Source organism: Podarcis raffonei, chromosome 2 (genome assembly GCF_027172205.1).
Source record: "Podarcis raffonei isolate rPodRaf1 chromosome 2, rPodRaf1.pri, whole genome shotgun sequence".
Lineage (NCBI taxonomy): Eukaryota > Metazoa > Chordata > Lepidosauria > Squamata > Lacertidae > Podarcis > Podarcis raffonei.
Genome location: NC_070603.1, coordinates 63,165,300 through 63,190,893, shown reverse-complemented (window position 1 = coordinate 63,190,893; position 25,594 = coordinate 63,165,300). Strand labels below are relative to the sequence as shown.

At 43.2% G+C, this 25,594-nt stretch overlaps 1 protein-coding gene across 2 annotated transcripts in view; it reads left to right on the top strand.

The window, feature by feature from the left end:
- Positions 1–4,320: 4,320 nt before the first annotated feature.
- The window catches only part of PDGFRB (platelet derived growth factor receptor beta), a 72,993-nt gene continuing 51,719 nt past the window's right edge, over positions 4,321–25,594 (top strand). For both annotated transcript variants that reach the window (XM_053377016.1, XM_053377017.1), the window contains exon 1: positions 4,321–4,822. The gene's annotated coding sequence lies outside the window, so the exon portion shown is untranslated. The remainder of the gene's footprint in view (positions 4,823–25,594) is intronic.

Sequence of the window (25,594 nt, the reverse complement as noted above, 5' to 3'; positions counted from 1 at the left end):
TGTCAAAAACGGACAACTGGCAGCTGTGACTGGATAAGGCTTCAAAGTGATTTTACTCAGCCTCTAGTGACCCTATCAAAGACCTTTTAAAAACAGATTCCCATCATTTATACATTTTTATGCAATATGTACATAGGGATATTTTTGTGTATTGAGCACATGTGCTGTTTAATGGGTAAGCTTTACTGCTGGCTAGTGCCAAACTTATTTTCCAGTCTGGAGAACAGAGTGGCTGTCAGAATACAAAAATGGACCATCTTCATTTTAGAAGAAAATGGTAATAGACCTGTTCACATACGCTGAGTTTTTTAGAAACAGGTCCAGATTGGGGGTGGGGGGAGGAAGCAGGCATGGGTCCCAGGTAGCAGGTCAGGGGGGTAGGAAAACAGCATCCTGCATGGAAGAGAGAGGAGAGAGGCACTCCACAGGCCCACAGCACATGCTATGACTCCTTATGTTCTGGTCATATTCTGCTGATTAAAAGGTGGCTGGCTGGCCGCCCATCTCTTCTAAAAAGTGGAACCCAACTGGGAATGTTAAGGAGTTACTGAGCATGTGCTGTGGGCCTATGACATGTGTCTCTTCTCTCTCTCGCCCACACTACATCCAGTTGTCAGGGCCTAACTCCCCCTTTATGCTCTTATGGAACCAGCAGGAGCATACAGGAGACAGATGCACTGTGGCTGGCTACAGCCCACCTGCCTCATCTTAGGAAGAGGTGGGTGGCTGCGGAAAGACCCATCCGCTTAGCTGTAAGAGGATGGGTGGGTAAGGTATAAAGGGAGGAGAGTTTAGTCAGGGGTTGGAGAAGGGTAGTTGGCAAAAGTGTGGTGGGTACATGAGGTTGACGAGTGGAGAGATCGGGGCAGCAGCCATTAGTGTATATACATCTCAAGATGCTATTCCCTGATCATGTTCTCTTTATCTACTTTCTTCGAATTGTATTATAAAAGATGAAGATCTAGAAAACTAAGATGCTTTGCAAATCCTCTGGAACTTCCTTACTGATTTTTGTTTCCGTTTCTGACATTTTGTCCCTGATATCTTTGGGGGTTTTGTCATCTTGTTTGTGCTACTTAAAGCAGACTGTTCCTTAAAGAGCTCTCTAGGGATTAAAAGGACCCCCCCCCCCGAACGAGCAAATTTATAGCACTGCTTTTGCTATAAAAAGACTCAAGTTCAGTAGAACTCCACATCTTCAAATACTGATATTTTAGTGTTCACTGTTTTTGACATCTGCTAAAAACCTTTTTGTCTAGGCAAGACATGTAATTGTATTACGTACCTGTTTTTAAAATTCATTGGTTGTCTCTAACTGCAATATACCTATGCAGTGCTTGGAATGAATTAGTTCAGTTTAAGAAATTTAACTGCATTGGTTCAAAAATTAGTTCAAAAATATACTACACCTGATAATTGCCTGGTGAACTGAACAAGTTTGTTTGGGGGTAAAACTTTGACAAACTTCATAAAACTATTGGCTTAAAGCCTGGATAAATGAAAAAAGGCTTTACAAGTTTCCTGAGTGCAGGTAAAGAGGAGAACATCCTGATTTCCCCTGAGAGAGAGTTCCATAGCCACACTACCACCACTGAGAACGTCCTATCTTAGGTCCCCATTCTTCATCCAACAGCTGTTGAGAAGAACATGTGTAGGGCTTCTCCTCAAACTGCAAATTTCTGACCAGTACCTTCTTTTAAGTACCTGGCTTGCAAGATATTTAGGGCTTTGTGAACTGGGCTTGGTAGCTCACAGGCAGCCAGTGCAAAGTTAAAAAATATATACATCAAGGAAGATATATGCTGGAGAAGTGAAGAGCTAGAGAATGCAGCCTTCAATAAGGTTAAAACAACCAAGAAGATCCATAAATGGAATTGTGTTGCAGATAGCATTTGATGGGATGGGGCATGCCGTTCTCCATAAATGATGTCAAGTACTGTCATGAGATGACTGTGACCCTTGCCCAACCACATTACATATAGTACTTGAAGCTGCAGCGGTCCCTCAGCATTTCCCCAGAACAATATTGTGAGTCAAGTGCTCAGAGAATGCAATACCCACCAAATGGCCATGCTTCTTCAAAGGAAAACATGCAACAATTGAGCAATGACACTCCTTTTAAAAAGGACCAACTCAAGAAGCTCTTTGACAGTTTTTATAAGCAAGCAGCTCAGCTGATTAGCATCTCAAATGCACAGTGCAGTGACTAGAATGTCAGGAAGGAAGTCCTGAGAAACTTTTGAAACAGCTGATAATTTTTCCCAAACCTTAAGATTTGCCTGCTTTCCTTATGAAAAACCAACAAGGGTGTGGCATGGCAAGAACTGTTTGCAAATTCTAGTTGCAAATCCAGAGTTCAACACAAGGTATGGATGACATTGATGCTTTCCGTCATCCATCACCATATAAAGAGTCTTCAGAAAAGCTTGCTCGCTATATTGTGACATTTTGGTTGGTCTTAATTCCCAAGTATTGGCTGACTATGAGTTTTGGAATTTCCAGGATTATTTCATACATTATGCATATCTGAGTCAGCCATTGAGCCAGCCAAACCTGGGCTGTACCGGTAAAGAATGTACTTATATGATATGTGTGTGTGTGTTTGTTTGTTGCATTCACAGGACCCTAGGTAGATACTACTGCCAGTGTACTGAAAGAAGCAAACATCACCCGTGTCAAAGCAATGATTCTTCAACATCAACTTCATTGGACTGGTCATGTTGTATGGATGCCTGATTATCGTCTTCCAAAGCAACTACTGTACTCTATTCAGAACTTTAAAATGGAAAGCATAATGCTGGTGGTCAATAAAAGAGGTTTAAAGACTCTCTCAAGGCAAATCTTTAAACATGTAGTATAAACACTGACAACTGGGAAACACTAGCCTGCAAGTGCTCCAACTGGAGAACAGTCTTTACCAAAGGTGTCATGGGCTTTGAAGACGCTTGAACTCAGGACGAAAGGGAGAAATGAGCTAAGAGGAAGGCACGCTTGGCAAACCTCACCATGATCAGCTCCCACCCGGGAACCTATGTCCCCACTGTGGAAGGACACGTGGATTCAGAACTGGCCTCCACAGTCACTTAAGACTCACTGTTTAAACTGTGTTTATGGAAGACAATCTTACTCGGCCACGAGTGATTGCCAAAGAAGAAGAAAGCAAGCAAAATTCACAGTGGTGTGTGCATATTGATAAATCTTGCACATTCTTCAGGTAGGGGAAGAATGCACATCCTCAATATCCAGCAATGAATGTGCTTCCTTTCTCTTCCAGGCAAGGCTGGCCCACCCATGAGGCAACATGAGGCGACTGCCTCAGGTGGCACAGTATCTACAGGGGCAGCAGACCCCGATGTTGTAGATCTTTATTCCCCTCCCTTGTTCCTGGTGTATCTCTTCAGTCACTCCTTCTTCCCATGGTTTGGTTCACCTCAGATGCCGATTTGTCTTGCTTCCAGGCCTCCATCAGAAAAGAGAACCGCACAGTATGCTAATTTGCGGAGGGGCCTGAAGATGGATGGCTAAGCGGCCTCCTCTTGGCCTGCTATCAATCGGAAGCAGACGATGCTGAGGCACATGAGTCCCACTCGGGCCTGTGAACCATTCCACAAGCTCTATTGTTCGGCAGAAAAAGAAAAAAGAAAAGCCTTTCAAAGGAGCTTGTAAACAGCGGCTCCGCCCAGCAAACAAAGCCGCCCTGTAGCAAAACGTTATCTCGGCGATAAGGAGCTGGGCAAAGCCCACGGTGGTCGTCCCCGTCAGAAACCCCCACCCCGCACGGCCCTTCCCGGGGAAGGCTAGGTGCCAGCGAGCGCGGGGTGTGGGGTAGCGGGGGCCAGGGGAGGCCTGGCGCTCGCAGGGATTTTAAGACGTGGAGGCAATTTTAAGGCACAGGCCTCTCTCTTCTTTAATAAAAACATGAGTCAGCGGCTGGCGTGGGCAGCGGATTTTCTAAACATCCCCTCATATCCTGAGAAAGGGGAGAGCAGAGAGAGGAGGGAAAAGACGGGAGGGGCGGAGAGGGGAGAGAGAGGCCAGAATCGAAAGGAGGCGCGTTCACACGCACACACAAACAGCAGCGTGTGAGGGAAGTTTCACGGTTTAATTCGTAAAAAGTCCAGTCATGAATTAAAACGCGTACGCTTTTGGTTCCTCTTGTTTTTATTTTGTTTGGCGCCTGGAGCTTTCCCAGAGGCTCCCCTCGCCCTCTCCCGCCCAAATTCGGCGACTGAAGTTCTGCTGGTGTCTGTCTCCTGGTACCCCACCTTGTTTGTTGTGTCTACCCCACTGAAGCTTCTTTACGTCTTCCCTCTCTGTCTTTCCCAACAAGAAAGAAGAAGCAGCAAATCGATTCAGCCTTATTCCCCTGCCCTACATCTTTCTTTGCGAGAGTGGACCAAAAAGTTTGAGCCAAGTAGGAGTTCAAACACGCGCGCACACGCACACCACTCGTGGCATCTTGTTCTGAAGGAAAATAGAAAAAAGGCTGCGGAGCTGCGAGAAAGCCGCGGAGCCTTGGATGCTGGCGAATGCTCTGGGGGGTAATAAAATGCGCTAGAGGCACCAGCAAGGCAGCCGGCGCGCTGGACAGCGGGGACACCCCACCCCCACCATCGCCCAGTCCCGCCTCTCCGGGCGGCAGACGACTCTCCCTCCCCTCGGGCTCTGCAAAGGGCTGCGCAGCTCAGCCGAAGGAAGCTGGGGTCGCGTACTCAAAGCAACGGGGGGAACTTCAGGAGAAGGATAAAAGAGAGAGGTGAAAGTCCCCGCAAGTTCCGGGCGCGATTTGGCGAAAGCCGTCCTGCCCCCTCTGCGAAGTAAGGTAAGCGCTAAGCGGTCTCTCTCCTTTTCTCCCAGCAGCTCGCCTCCCTTTCGCTTTTCCAGTCTGCGAATGGAAACTCTCCTTTAACAAATCCAGATGTGGAGAGCCCGCAGCCTTGTTCCTTTTCCCCATGACAAGTTTCCAAAAGGCCAAACCCAGCCAGTTTCCTTTGCAGACGCCTGGATCCTTCGCCTGCATCTCTCGCTTTCTTTCTCCGCTGCTTTCCGAAGGCGCCGGGCAGAGGGGATGCCGTGCAGGACCTCCCCACCGCCCCCTTTGCTGCTTCAGGGGGGCTGCCTCTTGCAAGAGGACCGGAAAGGAGCTGAACCCCTCAGCCCACCCGTCACAATGAGGACGGTTCTGGGGATTGAAATGGGGTTGTCTAGCTTCCTCCTTCCCACCCCAAACTCCTGGGATGCCCCTCTATGGACGAACTGTTCTCAGCATCCTGTAGGCTCCAGAGTAGAGCCGGGTGGGGAGAGACCTGTTGCTTCTTGCAAGGTCTGGTAAGGAGAGGCAGCAGTGCTCCTGCATCTCCTTCGCTGTGCTGTGTGTTGCCCATCTATCTATCTGTGCAAAGGATCTAAGTTAGTTCTAAGCTATGGGATGCACAAAGTGCTATTATTGGGTCTGTCTTTTTTTCTTTTTTCTTTAATCAGCAGAAAGAGAATGCCTGTGATCCCGATGCATGAAAATAACTTTCTGATGCTCAAAACTTCTTGGAGCTTAGTTTCCTAGGGTGGATGATGGATTGATTGGACAGAGAAGGAGAATCTTTCCCCATGACTGCCACTCTAACATCCGCAAGGAACATCTGTCTTGCATCAGAACAGGCTATTTGTCTGTTGAAAGATTAGATTCTAACCCATGTCTGGGGTTAGAACTGTTTATCATTGAAGAGTTGCAGAGGGGTCGCAGCTCACCATTGGCAGGAACTCCCCAAACCTGTAGGTGGGAGGGTCAGCAGATGTCAGTTGGACTAGTAGTGCACAATCAAACATGGTTAAGTGCTGATTTGGACACTTTGTTTACTAGCTGGAAAGATAACAAACAAATTTCTTACACACCCTTTCACACAAGAGCAAAAGCACCAAGCACTTTAAAAGATCTTAAGCAAAGTAGAAAGGAGGGACTCTCCTGCACTTGATGTTACCTACATTGGCAGAGAGTTTGCCTGAATGTTTTAGAAGTGGCTGAGAGCCCTCATCTTTATGTGCTTCTATTGCTGCTCCAAATGTCACTATACCTTTATGCTAAAAGCTGCCAAAGCCATTGGCCAATAACATTCCCCTCCCCAAATGACAATAGGTTGTATCAATCAGTAGAAGCGCTCCTTTAGGAGGAAGGGTGGGAAACAAATTTAATAAATAAATGGGTTTCCTTCACTATACAGTGGTACCTCGGGTTAAGAACTTAATTCGTTCTGGAGGTCCGTTCTTAACCTGAAACTGTTCTTAACCTGAAGCACCACTTTAGCTAATGGGGCCTCCCGCTGCCGCTGTGCCACCGGAGCACGATTTCTGTTCTCATCCTGAAACAAAGTTCTTAACCCGAGGTACTGTTTTTGGGTTAGTGGAGTCTGTAACCTGAAGCGTCTGTAACCTGAAGCATCAGTAACCCCAGGTACCACTGTATCCAGTTTTTGGTGACTTTTCATAACCACAAGTCCACCTGAAACTGATTGGGACCTCCTTCGTAACCACAAAATGTTCTCTCACGCTTTGTGTCTGTCTTGTTTTCTGTTCCAGCAACAGCTAAAATACTTCTAAAACCCTCTCAGTTATGCCAATATGATTTTCTATGCAAAATGAATAAAGCCCATTCTTGTGCACTCTGATTGGAATTATCTCTCCATGGTCTCTAGGCAGAAAGGTATTCCATGTCACTTGCTTCTTAAGCTTTCCTTCCTTCCTTCTCTATTTTCAGAGGAACCATGACTCTATCTATGGTTCCTTCCAGACATCTGCAGTTCTTATACATGGGAGTAAAATTCCACTAAATGAACTCACACACTGGTGCTTCTCAAGGGGCAATACAAATACACTGTGCAGTAAGAGACATCACCTGTTGCTGTCATACCTTGCACCTCTGTGCCAGGAACTAAACTGCTTTAAGTTTTAGGGAAGAGGCTGTAGCTCGGTGGTACAGCACATGTTTTGAATGCGAAAGGTGTCAGGATCAGTTCCTGATCCTGAATGCGAAAGGTGTCAGGATCTTTAGATAGTGCTGGACTCCTGACCCCAAACCCTGCTTTCCAAAGAGCCAGTGAGCGTGGTCGAAACTGAGCTAGATGGACCAATAGCCTGACTTGCTGTATAAGGCAGCTTCCTATGCCCCTTTGCACGTCCCCCTTCCTATTTATTTCTGCTGCAGCCACTAGAAAAATGTCATATACTTCTTCTTTATTGTTACTCAAAAGAAGGTTTGGACTAGAGTTCTAATAATTTGCAATTGCGCATCTCTACAACCCAACACTGATGTAGATACTGTAGACAACTTGCTTCTGCTTAGCATGATCATTTTTACTGTTTTCACAGTCAACAATCCAAAAGCTTTTACTGAGCACCGGTAAATTGACTGACGATTTGCAACTATTGTTACCACATATGCTTATCACTGTTTGATAAGCGTGTTCATTGTGATCCTTACTGGAAGCAGAGTTTCTGTTGTGACTTTCTTGAGTGCCTACACTGTCATTTCATTATAATGTTACAATCATAGCAATATGGTGAGGTTCTCTACTTAAAAATTTTTTTGGGAAGGGACAATAAGGACCATCTAGTCCAACTCCCTGTGATATAAGGATATGCAGCTGTCTCATGTGGGGATCAAACCTACAACCTTGCTGTTATCAGCACCACACTCTAACCAACTGAGCTATCCACTTGGATTGGGCTATTCCCATCCAGCAGTGCTGTGCCCTTGACAAAATACCATGCAAGTATTCTAATACTACTCATCATGCTAAGGACCCAGCATATGTTTTGCCAACTACCCATATTATATATTTACATGCATAGAGAGGCACGTCTCTGAATACTAGCTACTGGGGAGTGCTGGAGGAGATGAAGAGCGCCAGTGAAAGAATAGATCTGGCATCCCACCCAGCTGTGGGTGGGATGCCAGATCTATTCATTGATGAACCTCTCGTCTATCTGTTGAGAAACAACAGAGAAGCAGACCTGGAATATTAGTTTCTCAGAGGCCAAGGTTACCCAGGGCTCATTGCTGCTCAGTCAACTGAGCTACAAGAAATGGTTAGCCCATTCTCTGATACTACTTGTATACATTTATTTATTCGTTTGGAGTATTTAATTTGTCCCTCCTGGAAAAATTCATGTGTATGCCCATGAATGATATGTATGTGGATGCATTTTAAATTGGACTTCTTCTGTGAAAGGTACCGGTATGCAGCATGGAAAAAAATGCACACATATTTGCATACACAAAACCTTTGCTGTATCAGAACCCACAATCAATCTATATACAGATGATCAGCACTATCAACTGACAGTGATTATCACAAGTTTTGGGGATGGAGAGAAAAACTGATTGTAGCATCTGTTTCCCATTTTACACTTAAGGACAACCATCACAGACAGTGCTATACATCTGTTCAAAGGGCAGATCTTCATACATAGCAACATCTCTGGATGATGACCTGAGTGATCAAAGTACTGAAACAGCCTCTAGTATTAATGTTTCAGCATGTTTATCACTCTCTTCAGAAATGGCATCTTTCTTTTTTTAAAAAAAAAAAGATTTCTTTTAAAAATAATAATTCAAAACTGCTTGCCACATTTCAAATGAAAAACTGCCCACCACTATATGCTGTTGTATGATATTATCAGCACATTCAGTACCATTTTGTTCTTGCATCATTAATTCATTAGTTCGTAAAACTTGTATCCTACTTTTTTCTGACTATATCACAACCAAGAAATAATAGTGCCATCTGTGACAATGGCTGTCAATCACAATAATAATACCAGCAATGACAGCACAATGCATTGAAAATTGGAATAGATATTCACACTTAATGGCTTTTTTAAAAAATAAAAGGGTGTTTCACCCCACTCTTCCAACACATGAGTTATTCCAGATTAATTAGTGCAAAAGTTTAGGATGCGGATTTGTGTGTGGTGTGGAGCTGTTTATTAGTATTCACACAATGCTTTTCTTCTATATGTGAACCATCTTGACCCAAATGCCCAAGCTGTAATAGGAAAACTCATGATAATAGATATGGCCAGAAACATTACCTGTGGCAATACAGTTTTATGCCATGCTGACTGCAGGATGTGCCACAGTTGTTGAGTGATAGGACAGTTTACACATTACTTTTCTCCATGCAAATGTGTTTTCTTCACAACAAGAAGACAAATTTTTATTTCCAAGAGTTGTTTCCCAAATGAATAGATTGTACACTGTAGTCCCATTGACTTCTTCCATTTCCTTTGACTCTGGTCTAAAAGGACATGTGGCTCCCACTAACTGCCCCCCTTTCACAAAACATCCAGGGTGAGCTGTGACTCTGTGACCTGGGAATTGCGGTTTGTGTCCTTTAGTCCTGTTACAGTTTCTCAGAATGTTCTCATTGATTTTAATGGAAGAAGGCTTTGTTATAACTTTGGAATTATTTTGGGTTAGCTTATTCCAACTCAAAAAAGTGAGGCAGAGGTTGGAGTTAAAATGCTGCTGGGAGTTTAATTCCATTTAAAGAGAGAGAAATTCCAAACAGAATATTTTTGATAGGAACATCATGAGCTGTGCATTGTTTCCTGAAATGCTGAAACAGCTCTAGAGAACCTTTTTGAACTGATGGATAAACAGGGCATAATTAAGTACATGGCTTATATAGTCTCCAAATATATATATCAGTGTAGAAATTGTTGCAATTGATAGACTTATCTTCTTCTTGTTGTTGTTGTTGTTGTTTAGTCGTTTAGTCGTGTCCGACTCTTTGTGACCCCACGGACCAGAGCACACCAGGCACCCCTGTTTTCCACTGCCTCCCGCAGTTTGGTCAGACTCATGCTGGTAGCTTCGAGAACACTATCCGACCATCTCGTCCTCTGTCTTCCCCTTCTCCGAGTGCCCTCCATCTTTCCCAAAGATTTATCTTAGTAGAACTCATAAATCATAGGCCTGTTCTCTTATTCTCCTCTTCCTCACATTGCTAACCTCTCTGCTGACACTTAAGCAATCCAAAGACCCATTTCTAAAAGTCTACCACCACCCAGACATCTGGTATAGTGCAAGCAGCTGGTAGCTAGAAGAGAACATTGCAAAAGCTCTTCTGCATAATTTGAAATGCTTATGGTTGGGCATGGGGACTTGAATCCCATCCATTGTTTACACATGTCTGTTCAAGATGCAATAGTGCTGAAAGGTGTTCAGGGGTCTCTGGTAGTAATGCTCCTGGGATATAAAGCTCCATTCCAACGTCAGTCTTCTAATCAGGCCTTGATTTGTGTCCCTGCTCCATGTGAACTACTGTCACAACTAGAAGTAAAGCCTCTGTATCAGTTGCTTGAAGACGATGGAAAATAAATCTCTGTCCAGAAGTGTGTAGTGCCTTCTCACTGGCCTTTTGGGGTGGGAGGGTGGGGATGCAATACATATCATTTTCATGGACATATATTCTTGTGGTCTGTTCATTTTTTTTAATTGGGCACTATTTTATGCTTGTTTTGGGGGGGGGCAGGAGGGGTTTAAGCCACCTTGGAAACACATCATTCAAATGTTTGGAATGAATAAGCAACCATATTTCTTTCAAATATGTTTTATTTTTATTTGTTGTAAACGGCTTAGAGGTTTTTTTTATTACAATCAAGCAGTGTTTCAATTTTGTGAAATGAAATGAAAATGAAACAACTAGCTATATAGATAGATTGTTCTCACTGTGGCCCCACGACGTGTTTGAAAAAAATATATAGAGCAAGGGAAACAATAGTTTCATTACAAACAAAGGAAGAACCTTTTGAAGAACTGATCTTTTCATTAGAGGAAAAAAAGCAGAATAGATAGCAAACATCACCCTAACAATGCGGTTATCTTCTACTCTCCTCAAATTTTCTGGACTAGGATAAGAGATCAGGATGATTCAAAAAAGTTTTCTGTCAGCATTGTTTACATCATTTGCTCCAATAAAGAACTGTCCTACTTCCTCAGTGTTTGTAGTGAAAGTTTGCATTCATAAAAATCTAATAATAAAATGCCACAGATGCTGCCTAGTCATAGGATCAGTGCTCTAGCAAACCATAAAAAATAAATAAATGGCAAATTCACAATACATTTCAAAATAGCACAGGACCATAATTCTCAAATACATTTTATTAACTGTATCTCACACTGTGATGTTAACAAGCAGGTTTTCAATACAAATATAATAATAATATCCCACCCATGTGGCTGGGTTGCCCCCCCCTTATTTATAATATTGTTTTAAAGTTATATTTATTTGCACTTGAAAGCTAAAGTAAAAGTTGTGCATTTCATAAAACATATTTAGTTTGCACAATTTGGCCAAATACAGATTTTTATGGATGGCCTTTTTTATTCTTTCCAAGAATGCATAATATTTTTGCAAGGTCTGAGATGGTAAAGGAGAAAACCAAACTGAAGCATCCATTGGACTGGGAAACAGTAGTGATAAAGGAACAATGAATGAAGGAATGTGTGCTATTTTCCCATATTTGAATATTATTATACTTGAGGAACATGTATGGAGGATGATCTTGCTAGTAATGGGACAATAAGACTACAAGATTTAATAGGGCAGCATCCAAGTAATTTGTCCCATCAACGCAAGGTTTTCTCCTTGTGCAAAGAAACCCTTCCCTTTGTGTGCCCCGCACACAACACATATCTTCTCTGAGCAGTACAGCTTCCCTCCTGCACTCCACTCCATCCCCATGTATGCTGTTTACTTTGCCCCTGGCATCAGTGCGAGCTTCACCTTCCATCCTGGTGCCACCTCCCTTGTTGGATCAATGTCTTAGCTTGCTTAGGCATGTATAGCACCTGCTGCAAAAGAGAAGACCTGTGTTTGAGGCTATCACCCAGGGGAAACCAGGGCATTTCTGTTCCTAGTAGAAAAATAATTCTGGAAGATAATCCTAGAAGTTTCCAGTGGGATGGAATGGGTACTAATTGCTGATTTTTTTCAACAACTCGCCATAACCTGGCTTCCATGCTTGGATAAGCCTTTGTTGCATCTGCTTGCTTAGCAGAAAACTATGGCCAGAAGATAGACTGCAAGCTCAACAGGGCTAGTGATTGGTACAGGGCAATTTTTCTGAGCACTACCTTCTTTTTCTTGGTGTTTGCAGTATTTTAAGGAGCTGTGACTAAATTCTTAATGCTACCGAGAAACAGTAATTGGCACCAATTAAATTGCTACATTCATGTTTGAATTGCTTTAACTGGCGAGACACACTGTCTTATTTATACTGAAAGTATGTTTGCTTTGTGGTTTGCTCTGAATCAGGGCCAGGAGAAACTAAACCATCTTGAGCCTCTTTCTCTGAAGGCATATTCTCCCTTTGCAAGCTGGATGCCACCTCAGTTCCAGAGTACTGATTTATTCATTTATTTTTGCCTCCAACAAGCTGTAAAATAGAATATCTGCTTGTCTGAGGCTTGTGCATTCTCTCTCTCTCTCTCTCTCTCTCTCTCTCTCTCTCTGTGTGCTGTCCCTTTTTCTTAAAGTACTGCAGATTTCTCCCTTCCAAACTTGGGAATTTTCCAATACATAGTTGCAGCTAGGAGAAGAATTCTTTCAAGATGGGGAAACCAGGGCATTAACTCTTCAGAGATCCAAAAATCAGATCTTGATTCAAATGCTCAAAGTACATGAGAAGAGCCCTGCCGGATCAGACCAAAGCCCGATCTAGCTCAGTATTCTGTCCCCGCAATGGCACACCAGATGCCTATGGGGAACTCCCATGCTGAGTAATAGCTATACGTAGTTGTTGGGATTGTGTACTAGGAGAGTTGTGTCATCAGTATGAGACCCAGTTCTGTTTCACCGTGATATCTGAATCAGGACTGGGCCAGTGTCTGCATGCAGTGCAGGCCTGGATGAGGGCTGAAACTGAAACTGAATTCTGATATGACAGAGGTCCTGCAACCAGTGGTTCTACTTTCCAGGGTAAAGGTCAGTTACCTATTCTGGATGGGGTTGCATTCCCTCTGAAGGAATAGGTATGTATTCTGGAAGCACTATGTTGGGCTGCCCTTCTGCTCGGTCCAGAAGCAGTAGCTAGTCAAAATGCAGCAACATGGCTTGTGGCCAGGATTGCCTTGTTATGTATCAGCACATAACATCATTGCTGAGGGAACTGCTAAAACGCTATTGGTCCGAGCCTAAGATTGGTCCGAGCTTAAGATTTTATTGTTTGTGTACATAAAGCCCTAAAGAACTTTGGGCCAAGATAGCTGAGGTACCACGATATACCTGCCTGTTCAATGCAGTTACATGTGCGGGTCCTTCTTGAAGTGCTGCATGTGGCCAGAGGTACATTCCATGGCAGTTCAGACTAGGGCCTTTAACACAGCAGTAGCTGCCCTGTGCAACACATAGCCCATTGCAACTCCAATAATATTGATAACAGTTTGTCAGGTGCTAAAAAGCGCATTATTTTTACAGGCTTCCCCACAAGGATGTTTATTCGCATGAAGTAGCTGGATGCTTTTTAAGAACAGTTTCACCTGTTTCTAGTTGTTCTGTTTTTATTGTTGTATGCTGATGTACAGTACTATGATGATGATGCTAAGTGGGCTTATAATTATACCTAATAAACAAACAAGACCACAATTTATGAGTGCAACTTGAGCACAAGAGCACTCGCTCCACTTGCACTCCCCTGTAGCTGGTATTCAGAGACATACTGCTCTCTGACTGTAAGTATATACTAGAGGTAGTTGGTAAAGATGCACTTTTTTAGAAAGAAAAGGAGACTTGAGATTTGATTGGCTGTAGTTATGTTCCTGGTAAGCACTGAGAGTTAGGTTTGTTTGTTTGTTTGTTTGTTTGTTTGCTTGCTTGTTTACTCCAAGGATGGCAGATTAGGAGGTTAAAAATAAGATATATTGCAGGGCTATGGTGTCTGTGCTACCAGCTGAAGAAGGATGCAAATCACAGTGGTCTAGCTTTTTTCCTTATTATTATTTCCATACTGAGACAGTTAAGAAAAAGACTGTAAGACACTAAAGCACAACACACCAAGCTTCTAGTTCCATGCTAGATGACAGAATGACTGTGACCTGATTCAGTAACTATGCCTATTAGCACAGAAAAAAAGAGTATTTCCCCAGTTGAAAGGACGTACTGTCTGATGGACCATTTGCTAATTATTTTGCTAACTTCATGTTTCACACCATTTTCTATTTCTGTCTATTTTCATTCCTTTTTGGCTAGAATCTGCTGGAAGTTGGTGTCATGTTGCCTTCTGCTATTTCACTGTAGGTTTTTCCCATGACACCCCTGGTGCATTTTCTCCCTGGAAGAATAGGTATTCATATCAATGCAGAGCATGCCATGAAACAGTGGCAGCCCTGTTTGAATTAGCATCCAAGCATTCACACCTGGGATTTCCTTTCTGTATCAGTTTGAACGATCCCCTCTCTTTCTTTCGTTTGCATTGATTTTAACAATGTTTGGGTGCATTTTAGTAAATCCCAAGCTGCCTTCACAATGGTATCATTACTATAAGGGAATTGTGAGTATGTGTGAAATGCACACTCTTCCTCCCCCCCCCCCGTCTCTCTCACACACAACACATGGCTCAAGTCCAAATGAAGGCATGGGAATCTTTCTCCTGGCTTTAAAACAACTAACCAACCAACAAAACCTTAAAAGACTGTGAGTTTAAATGGAAAAATAGCAGGTGGTGGGGCTGATTAGCCCTTCCTTGGATGGCTAGTTTTCCACTCAAAATCACTACCTAAACTTCCAGGGCCAATCCCTGTTAGGCAGAGTGAAGTGGCCACCTCAGGTGTTAGATACTGGGTGTTGGTGGGAGGCAGTGGTGAAGCCCCTTCAGCCATCCACCTGAACCCACTGACTGTTGAAGGTGGGGGCCATGTGTGCTTATGTGGTCTGAGCCCTTCCCCATCTTGTCCATTTCCTCGGGCAGCAAAGTATATTGGGCTGACCCTGAAAACAGCTTTATATCTGAACTGGGGTGGGTGGGGAGGCACAGCTAATATCCAGTACAGTGGTACCTCGGGTTACATACGCTTCAGGTTACATACGCTTCAGGTTACAGACTCCGCTAACCCAGAAATAGTACCTCGGGTTAAGAACTTTGCTTCAGGATGAGAACATAAATCGTGCTCCGGCGGTGCGACTGCAGCGGGAGGCCCCATTAGCTAAAGTGGTACCTCAAGTTAAGAATAGTTTCAGGTTAGGAACAGACCTCCAGAACAAATTACATTCTTAACCCGAGGTACCACTGTAACTATATCCCATCTGTCTGACTGAAGCGTCCTGCAAAACCTAGCAGCAAGTTTGCTGCTTGGCATTGTGCAAAAAAGCTGGAATTTCTGTGTGTGGCTGCGGCTGATGGTATGCCAGGCCTGGAATGAGTATATCTTGGCTTGTTTCCCCCTTTTCCTTCTTGTGGCTTTCGTATCCCTGAGAGATGGAGAGGCTCATGGAACTAACAGAATGTTCTCTGTGTACCAGGCCTCCTCCTGCTGCTACAGAGGGCTGAGCTTTGCTGAGGATGGGGCGACTAACAAGCCAGTCATTTCAGTAGCATTTGCATTTTCTGTGCCACATAAGAAAAGGGGCACTTGTTGAATTGTTTCAGTAAGCAAGGCAGATGAGATGGTCTGTGAGCTGCATGCATGGTGAATAATATCCTTTTCCCCGTGGTGGCCAGTGGGGCGTGTGAATAGGGTTGTATTGCTCTCCTGCATTCCCAGTATATCACATTGCTGTTGCTTACTGAAAGGAGAAGGGGTGAGGCGTAGGGAGCTTGGTGTCCAGACTGGCTTCACCACCATGCTCCATGCTGAGCTCCCCGTGCCTTGCGTCTCCTCTCAGTTAAGTTGCAACAATGCAGCTCTGTTGTGAAGGCAGAGGAGCAAGGCATTCTCACCCACCCCACCCCACAAGGCACTACTACACCTTTCTAGGAGATCAGTACCGAGGAGGACTGATAGAAGAAAGAGACAAGGATCAAGCAAGGTCTCCCAGTCAACTGCAAAAGCCATGGCAGAAACAGGGCTACCTTCCCAGTAACAGTGCCCTGCTTACTAGGTGGGCGTGAGCGTAGATGGCTGCATTGGCTCTACCAGTGCACCCATGCAGCTCCAACTTCCTCCCACCATCTCCCAGTAAGCAGCAGTAATGTCAAAGCCAGAAAGCTAGTGTCACTTGCTTCCACCCTACCAGGCAAGCAGCTTCACACACACACACACACACACACACACACACACACACACACACACCACTCCATCCTTCATACAGGCAAGCAAGAAGCATTATTACACTTCAAGGACACATTCCAGTTGGGCAAAAGCACTCAACGAGAGTGCAGAGCAGGGCAGGTGATGGGTATGGCCTGAGGAGAGAATGTGGCTGGGGCAGATAGAGAGGCCTGGAGGGCCAAATTTAGTCCCCAGACCTGAGGTGCCACTCTGACCCTTGATGTAGAAGAGTGGCTTTGCTTATTTATTATAAGTATTTTTATTCCACTCTTCAATCGTATTTGCAGGGAGGCTTACAGAAACACATTTTTCTTTTGGAATACATAATTTGCATGCTAGTTGGGTTTGCACACCTTAAGTGAAGAGAAGGGGAACATTGTGCTAGGCCCTGTGCATATACGTATTTACTCAAAAATTTACTCTGTAGAGAAATTTAAAGTAGCATGGGTTTTTTTAAGATTTAATGTGGAAAAGAATGAGTCACTGAAACACCTTCTTTTCAACCAAAAAGATAGAAGCAGACCTGGAAACTAGGCCAGGCTGACACCTGACCCATTGCTTTTCCACTGAAAAAAAATTCATTGAAAATCTGAGGTGTGTTTGAAAATGGAAGCGGTTACTTCCGGGTTTTCGGCATTTGGGTTCCAAATCGTTCAGCTTCTGAGACACTAAAAAACTGAGGTTCCACTGTACTTCCTTTTTCATCCATGTTCCGCATTCCCAGGCTTTGTTCTGCATGGAAGACAAAGGGCACCTTAGCCATGCAGGAGGCTTCATGGAACTTACGATCCTGCTTTTCTATTATTCTCATTTATACAGACAGAGCCTATATGCATCTTGTACCTGTGTAGGCTCTGTTTTGCTTTTATCTAATGGCGGGTCCAGTCCTGTTCCACCCACTCTCTGCACAGCCCTTCTGAATGCTAATGTGGATTCCTTTTAACCACTTAAAATCCACTTCTTAACCTGAATGAAATGGGAACCCTGGTTAGTGTTAGTAATTGTTAGTGCACTGTCCACATAAACGTAATGTTCAACCATGGCTAAGTTCAACAAGGAAAGTGAGCAGGGGAGTTCATATTGGTGAGTGCAAAATAGAAGGTGAGGCAGTGTATGCTCCTGGTGTTGGCTTCATGCCTTCCCCTGGGAAGCAGCATGAAGACATAGGGCTTTTCCAGATGACCTGTTCATTGAACATTCATCCTGATTTGTTTGTTGAAAAATTATGCTGAGGTTATATGACATCACTGTTTATTGAGCCTTCATTCTGATTTGTTTGTGTGGAACTTATATGTTGTTGCCATTATCCCACATTTCCACAGCACTTTCCTGCCCCTTTTCTTACCACAAAAATGTAGGGTTTCATTGGAAGCAGGTTTGTTTGCAAGAGCGCTAAATCCATTTTAACTGCGCAAACAAAATTTGCTGGGTTTTGATTGACTCATACCTGCAAAATAGTGACAGTCTGGAAACAGCCACAGCACATAGCCTAACACGGGGTAGGCAACCTAAGGCCCGGGGGCCGGATGTGGCCCAATCGCCTTCCCAGTCCGGCCTTCGGACGGTTGGGAATCAGCGTGTTTTTACATAAGTACAATGTGTGCTTTTATTTAAAATGCATCTCTGGGTTATTTGTGGGGCATAGGAATTTGTTCATTTTTTTTTCTTTCCAAAATATAGTCCGGCCCACCACATGGCCTGAGGGATGGTGGACTGGCCCACAGCTGAAAAAGGTTGCTGACCTCTGGCCTAACACAAAGTATCCAGAAGGACTTTGGGCAGCAACTTGAAAGGTTCATGTTACGCAGAAGTATGGTACTCAGATTAGGTGAACAATTCATGCTGGGAACATACATTAATTTGAGTCTGTATATTCAGGTCAATTAGTGAGACTATAAGATCCCTTTTACTTCCTAGATTTGTTTTCTTCTCAGCACCCTCATCCTTGTTATTCTTAATGATGAGGATTCAAGAGAGGGTGGATGTTTCCTGACTTTCAAATTAGCTGCCTTCCTCTTTTTCTCTTCATCTGGTCTATCATTAAAGAACGACTGCAGCTGGTCGATACATGGGAGGATGTCTGAATCTGCTCCTAGTTTAGTTTTTACCACAGTGACAAAGTTGAAGTGATTGTAACTAAGCAGCTGAAGGATGTATCCCTCCCACACACCAGTAGCATATTGGTCTTTCTTCCTTTTTGTTCTTTCCTCATGTACTCCTTAGAAAAACATTTTTCTTTAATTAATAAAAGCTGATGATGGATCACAGTCTCCTAGCAGTTTTGAATTTGTCTTACAACACAAAAACTTCTCTGTCTGTTCATTTAAAGGGAGTCTTCTCCTCACAACCAGATAATTTTTCTATCCAGTTCTCTGGTGTTTTGTTTTTTAAAAGCTTTTTCTCACCCACTTGAATTTAAACTAGTGGTGCAGTATGGTAATTTTAGATTTTGGTTTAACAGACACTCCACACCCTTAGACTGCTCTTTAGACAGCAATGTGTATTAACTTCACTTGATCCAAAGTATATTAAGCCAGCCCATCTGTGCTTGGACACACAGCCATGCCCATTCTGCTGATCTAGGCCCCACCCATAAGTCCTGATCTGATGGCATCATTGACCTAGGTTTCTTGCTCACCAAGGGTGAGCTGGTCCCAGAAACGCAAGGGATGTCCTCATCACTCAGGATGGTTCTAAACTGCTTGCATTTATAGAAAAAGTGACTTTGCGAACCCAGGCAAACCTTATGTCCTAGTTCCTGATGCCAAATATGCAGCTTGTGGGGTGGGATGGCGGAGAGACAGTTGCAGTCTGGAGGGCAGACTCTGCAGATGGTGCCATGAGAAAGTGCTCCTTGCCATTAGAAGTGACAACACATCTCAAATGTTGCAGACATGCAAAATCAGCAGAATCAGAGACACAGACCAGCACTGATCTTTAAGGGCCAGTGAATGGGAACTTAGGAACCAGTTGTAGTAGTTTCATCTATAGAGACAGCAAATCTGGAATTATGGGATAGGAGAAGAGGGTTGTGATAAACTATAGAAGTAATCAAGTGGTTGCATGTAATTGCATCTATATGTGTGCGTTTCTCTAAAATGGACTAATAGCAATGGCTACAAAGTTGTGTGGAGGTATAACTAGTCCTTCCCCACTGTTTTGTTTTCTCCTAGCACTATCTTCAGGATAGCCATTCTGCATCCTCTGTGCCTGCCCCATCTATATACATTAAGATATTTTCCCATGAACAGTTCCAAGATTTCTCGTTATTCAGAAGCAAGCGAATGCACTGTGGGGCTGTTCTTTTAACATGAAGCTGGGGGCAGAGGAAGCATACACAGTGAGTGGGGTGAATAATATCAATGCTCCAAGACTGAGGAATTATTTATAACACTGGCAGCTTGCCAAACAGATGTTCCATTTTATTTTAAACTTAAACAACACAGGCTCCCATTTCTACTGCCCCCATAGACCCGAATGGGGTCGAGGAGCATACTATGACTTGATCCCGCATCCCCTGGAAAGCTTAGAATAGGGATGCTTTGTGCTCTCCTAAGAAATGTGGTGAATAGACTCAGAGCAGCACTTTAGTATGGGATCACACATAACATATCATTCACGTGCCTGGCTTTACACTCAGACACACTTCCAGATCGGCGAGGCTGACCCACACACATATGCACAAAAATGCAGAAAACCGTGCACACACAAACGAATACTGAACACTTGTGAACCTCAGAGGCAGTCTGGTTTTGTTATGAGAAAATAACTAAGATCAGAAATGCTGAGTCACACAACTGGGTCACTCACTGCATAACACAGAAAAGCACCCATCATTGTTTCCAATAGTCATTTCCTCTATTGTAACTGTGTTTCTCATTACTAGCCCTTGCCAAGTGTTTTGAAAGGTCAAGCCCTGCACTTAGCAATAAACATTCGGAAACTTGGGCTTGTTTCACATGGCTGTCACTGCATATAATCACAGACAAATGCATGTGCCCACCTTGGTCTGACTTAAGAGCATGTGGATATAGGCAAACACCCCTTCCTTGACTTACTTTTGCCTGCTGTCAGGAACAGGCCGTTGTAACCAAAGCTCAGTGTGAACTGCTATCCTTCACATCTCTAAATGTAGCATGGCTGTCAGTCAAAGCCCCTGAATCCCAGAATGTGGCTTTTCACCAAAGTGGAGCCTTGAGACTCCACAAGGCATGGGGACGGTGCGGTTCTTTTCCCAGAGTGGAGAGCAAGGACTGAGCCAGCCTAATGTGAAATCAATCTTGGTCACAGATTCCTGTATCAGTAAGGGGCATGGATCTTACTGTTTAAAGAAAAGAGCTATTTGTGTCCTTCTAGAGTATTCCACTCATTCTGAAATGGAAGGAGGGAATGACAGTAGAGGATAAACGGACACATCAGGGACCTGATCCACAACCCATTGCTGTTAGCAGCAAGCCTGCTATGGGCGCTCTACCAGAGATTATCCATCAGCAAGCACATTCCAGCACAGTATGAAAGCTGCTCAGCCCTCATGATTCATTACCACATTTAGCCCATGAAACAAAGCTGTTTCTTTTCTTTGTTTCCACTGCTAGTCTTTGTGTACAGGCTGATGCTACTATTTTATATTCTAGGCATCAGTATCCTTGCCTTGGTTTTTAGTTTGCCATTACAATTACCCAAATTAAAGGAGGGTGAGTAGTGTCAGACTAGAGCCAGATTCAGCATGGTGCTGGACAGCAACAGGATCAGCTCCCCCAACACACGTATTATATATGTTTTCATTGGCATTTGAGAAAGCCTGCATTAATAAAGCAGCTCCCAGGCTGTTATTTACTTACATCAGCCTTTATGTGCATACTGTTGTGCTTCCCCTTTCCACAGGATGACAAATGGAGTCTCTTTAACAGGTTCATAATACAGGGCTGCTTCTGTACAGTCAGTGAGATAGGAGGTCTTCCTGAAACTGTAAACAAACCTTTCTGCAATTCAGCTTGCTGCAATTCAGCGTAATCAGCAGGGGTGGAAACAGCCCTAAATGCCTAGATCCAGGATATATTAGGGACCTCCTTATTCCATGCTATCGAACCTGCTCCCTTCAATCAGAAGAAGAGACTGTCCCTTGTACCCCACCTAGGGTGGAACCATGTATGACTGGGACAAGAGAGAGGGCCTTCACAGTGGCTGAACCCAGATGATGGAACATCTTGCCCTGAGAAGTATGGTTGGCCCCTTCCTTCCTGTTTTTCGTATGTTCCTAAAGATTGTTTTATTCTTGTAGGTTTTTTTGTTGTATGTGGCAGATAAGGCTTTTATGCTTGATCTTTTATACTGCTGATCCTGTCTCCCTGGCTGGCTGTTGTAGATTGTTGCTTTTGGGGGGGGGGTTGGGGAATCTATATTTAAATGCTGTAAACTTTCCTGAGTCATGTTTGTGCATCAGAAGGGTGAGACATAAATGTTTTATAGAAATAAACAGTGCTTTTTTTCTAAAAAAAATATGTTTAGGAGTATTCTCATCTTCCTACTCATGTTAATAATAATAATAATAATAATAATAATAATAATAATAATAATAATATATTATTTGTACCCCGCCCATCTGGCTGGGTTTCCCCAGCCACTCTGGGCGGTTTCCAACAAAGATTAAAAATACATTAAAATATCACACATTAAAAACTTCCCCGAACCTTCAGATGTCTTCTAAATGTCAGGTAGTTATTTATCTCTTTGACATCTGATGGGAGGGCGTTCCACAGGGCGGGCGCCACTACCGAGAAGGCCCTCTGCCTGGTTCCCTGTAGCTTTGCTTCTTGGAGTGAGGGAACCACCAGAAGGCCCTCAGTGCTGGACCTCAGCCTCCGGGCAGAACGATGGGGGTAGAGACGTTCCTTCAGGTATACTGGGCCGAGGCCGTTTAGGGCTTTAAAGGTCAACACCAACACTATGAATTGTGCTCGGAAATACTGCCCCTCAATGAGGCCAAACTTAGATTCACAAAATGTTTAGGGGTATGCATATCCCTGCGTACCCCCAGAAAAAAGCACTGGAAATAAATAACATTGGCTGAGGGAGGGGGGGTGTCTGTTTCCCTTTCCTCTGCCATTAGCCTCACAATTTTACCAATCGCTTACACTATGGGCCAAGATTCTGACCCAAATTGCAGCATCTTCCTCTCTTTGATTGTACAGGTTAGATAAGGTGGAAGTTTTTATCATTCTAAGTGGAAGTTATCTAGAAGCTGTATACTTTTTTAAAAAATCCACACAAAACCTGAAGCTGTTTATTTTGTTTTTAAAAATTTTGTTGTATTGTAATTGGCTTTCTGTTGTGTCTGTTAGTTGCTTTGAGTCATTTCCATGAGTAAAGTGACTAATTAATAATCATAACAACAATAATAGAAATAGAAGATCCCTGAGACTTTGTACTTCTGTGCATACATGCACAGAGACCACCAGCCTCCTGAGGCCATCAGTCCCAGCTTAGTTTCAGTTTTCAGACATCTGCGTTTTATCATAAATTGTTTATGCACTTTCAAAGGCTCTCCACATGTGTCTGCTCTTCTGGATTTCAATGAGGGGATGGGAAAATGGCTTTCTCGTGATAATCTGGACTATGAGTAAACATGGTGTCATGGGACTCTGAAGACCCCAGAGGACAGATGTTGCAATAATGGATGTTTAAAACACACACACACACACAACAGCCATAAAATGCTTTGATTTATTTAGATTATAGAGTGGGAAAGAAATGGACTTGGAGAGGAGGCCAGGTTGACAGGAAGAAGGAGGGTTACTGCTTATTGCAAAGGCAGATCCACATGTAAGATGGGTTTTTTTTTTACAGTTTACCTTGGCTTGTCCCGGGAAGAATAATTTGTTGCCAAAAAGTATGAAATGCTCAGAACTTTTTAATCAAACCAGAACCTTTCTTGAGACATTGGTACGTGCCAGAATAGTATTAGGGCTCTGACAGTGCTTCCTCGTTACACATGGGCATGTATGATCTCACTTAATGACTCAGATACATTTTTAAAAGCAAAAATAAAATGTATTTTATTTTCTTCTAATTTGTAACAGCTGTGCTCTGCTTGCTTGGCAGAGTTTCAGTCTAGCAAGGCATTGTGGGAAATCCTGAAAGTGCAGGCCAGTTAAGCAGCAGTTTCTAAAATAGACATTGTTTCCAGTGGATTAGAAGAAGGCAGGATCCAGGTCCAAATTCATAATTTTTAAATGGAGTTAAATGAAGTTTTAACTTGTAGCTTTTAGTGATATGTTTTCTTTTTTCCTATTGTGCATTAATGTAGTTATGATTTTAACTTATTGCTGTTTTAATGTGATTTGTAAACCACTCTGGAATTTGATAATAAATATTCTAAATAATAAATAAATAAGATGTTGTTTTAGGTCAAATTTATTTATCTTCCTAGCTGAATACCCTGGGCAATTAAAAAAAGGAAAAAGAAAAATGAGAGGGGAAGAGAGAGTGGCTATTCCTAGACTCATTGGTTGTAGAGAGTGCATGTGGATCAAAGTTCTACATTTCCCCCCACCGTTTCCCCTTTGCTCTTGGATCCACTTAGCTGGAATAAGGGGTCATCTTAACCTTTGTAATGAGCTCATACAAAGAGTTATAGAGTTGGAAACTGGTACTTCTTTTGGGGGGGGGTGTAAATTTTTTTGATGACCATTGCTCAAGTTGTGAGATAACTTGTTTGGTTATTTTTCTTTATATGTATTTTCATCTTCCCTTTCAGACAGACTCTCGAGGTGCCTAACAAAATTTTGAAAGAAAAGACATATTGGAACTGCCAAAACATTTACAACTAGTTCAGTCAGTAACCAGTCACAAAACAACAATAAAATCAAATGATATTAAAAGTCAGAGACCATAAAAACATCTTTATCACTCAATTAAATGCATTGAATGTAGCTGCCTGAGAAATTGTTAGGGAGTTCCAGTCCCGCATAAGACCCCCAAAATCTGCTCCACAGGGTCCCCCAAGCCTATACTGTAGAGTATATTGTGAGGGTATATTGGTGGCTGCAGTGGGGAGGAGAGGAGCCCCATTGCATGAGCAGAAATAACTAAGCAAGTATTAGACTTCACCCCAGAATTGGCCCTACTAAACATCTTCCAAGACAACAATGCCCATTTACACCACAAAGAACTCATAACCCACCTACTTTCAGCAGCCAGAAACACCATAACCAGACACTGGAGAGACCTGTCAGGAGTAAGCATGGACCAATGGTACCAAATAGTACCAAAAGATAGCGGTATCTTTTGGTGTTTGAGTAGGGATTTCAAAGGCAAAAGCTCAACAATTTTAGGGTCTTCCTAAACAACAACTTTTGTGAGTATCCAGCAGTTTCCTCTGCAGATAGCCTTGTTCGTAATGCTAGCTGGTTCTGGTTGGAAGTAATGGTTAGGGAGCCCTGCAGAGCAGATTTTGCAGGCATAGAAGGGGGCCTGCAGGGGATGGGAAGGGGAAGTACTAAATATTACCTTCCTGTTCCATTGACAGATGCCTTCTATTAACAAAGTGGCACCCATTGGACTTTACTCTTTTTGTGGTAATACTAACCCAGGAGTAGAAGAAAAGAGGCCACAGGAAAGAATTAAGCACTACATTAGGGTTTGTGTGTGCACATGCGCACATCTGGGTGAAACAGCTGCAGTTGAGAGATTTATCATTCATGTTGATCCTACTAATCCTCAGTCTGCCTTTTGGCTAGCTGGAAGAAGTACAGGATTTGGCTAGCAAAGGATAAACATGGTGGTTGGCATAGTTTCTACATGGCTTAGAGGTGTTGGGCATGCTGAATCAGCATACCTGCTATTAAGAGAGGAAGAAAAACAACCTTTTGCCTCGAAGTGCCCTTCAAGTGGATTTCCATAACGTATTTCCCCCTCCATTTCAAGTTAACCTTTTCAGTAAACCCATATCTCATCATATTGATAGGTGCTGCAGACTAGAGGTTCAACAAATGCCACAACAATGGATGAACCCGTTGTTGTTGTTGTTGTTGTTGTTGTTGTTGTTGTTGTTGTTGTTGTTGTTGTTAACAATGGCCTAAAATCTGAACACACACTGGCTCATTCAGGAAATTGAGATATTGATGGTATCCACCATAAGATAATTTTTTAAAAAACTGGCCTTGCAATGGGGGAAAAAGGTCAAACCTGATCAGTGGATTAATCTACCCCGTATAATTCATGGCTCAGATTTCTGCATTTGTATATATAGACTAGCAGGGTCTACTAACTTAGAGTTGGATTTGCACCTGGTAGATTCAGTCCTGACGTCAGATGGCGACTTAGACATTG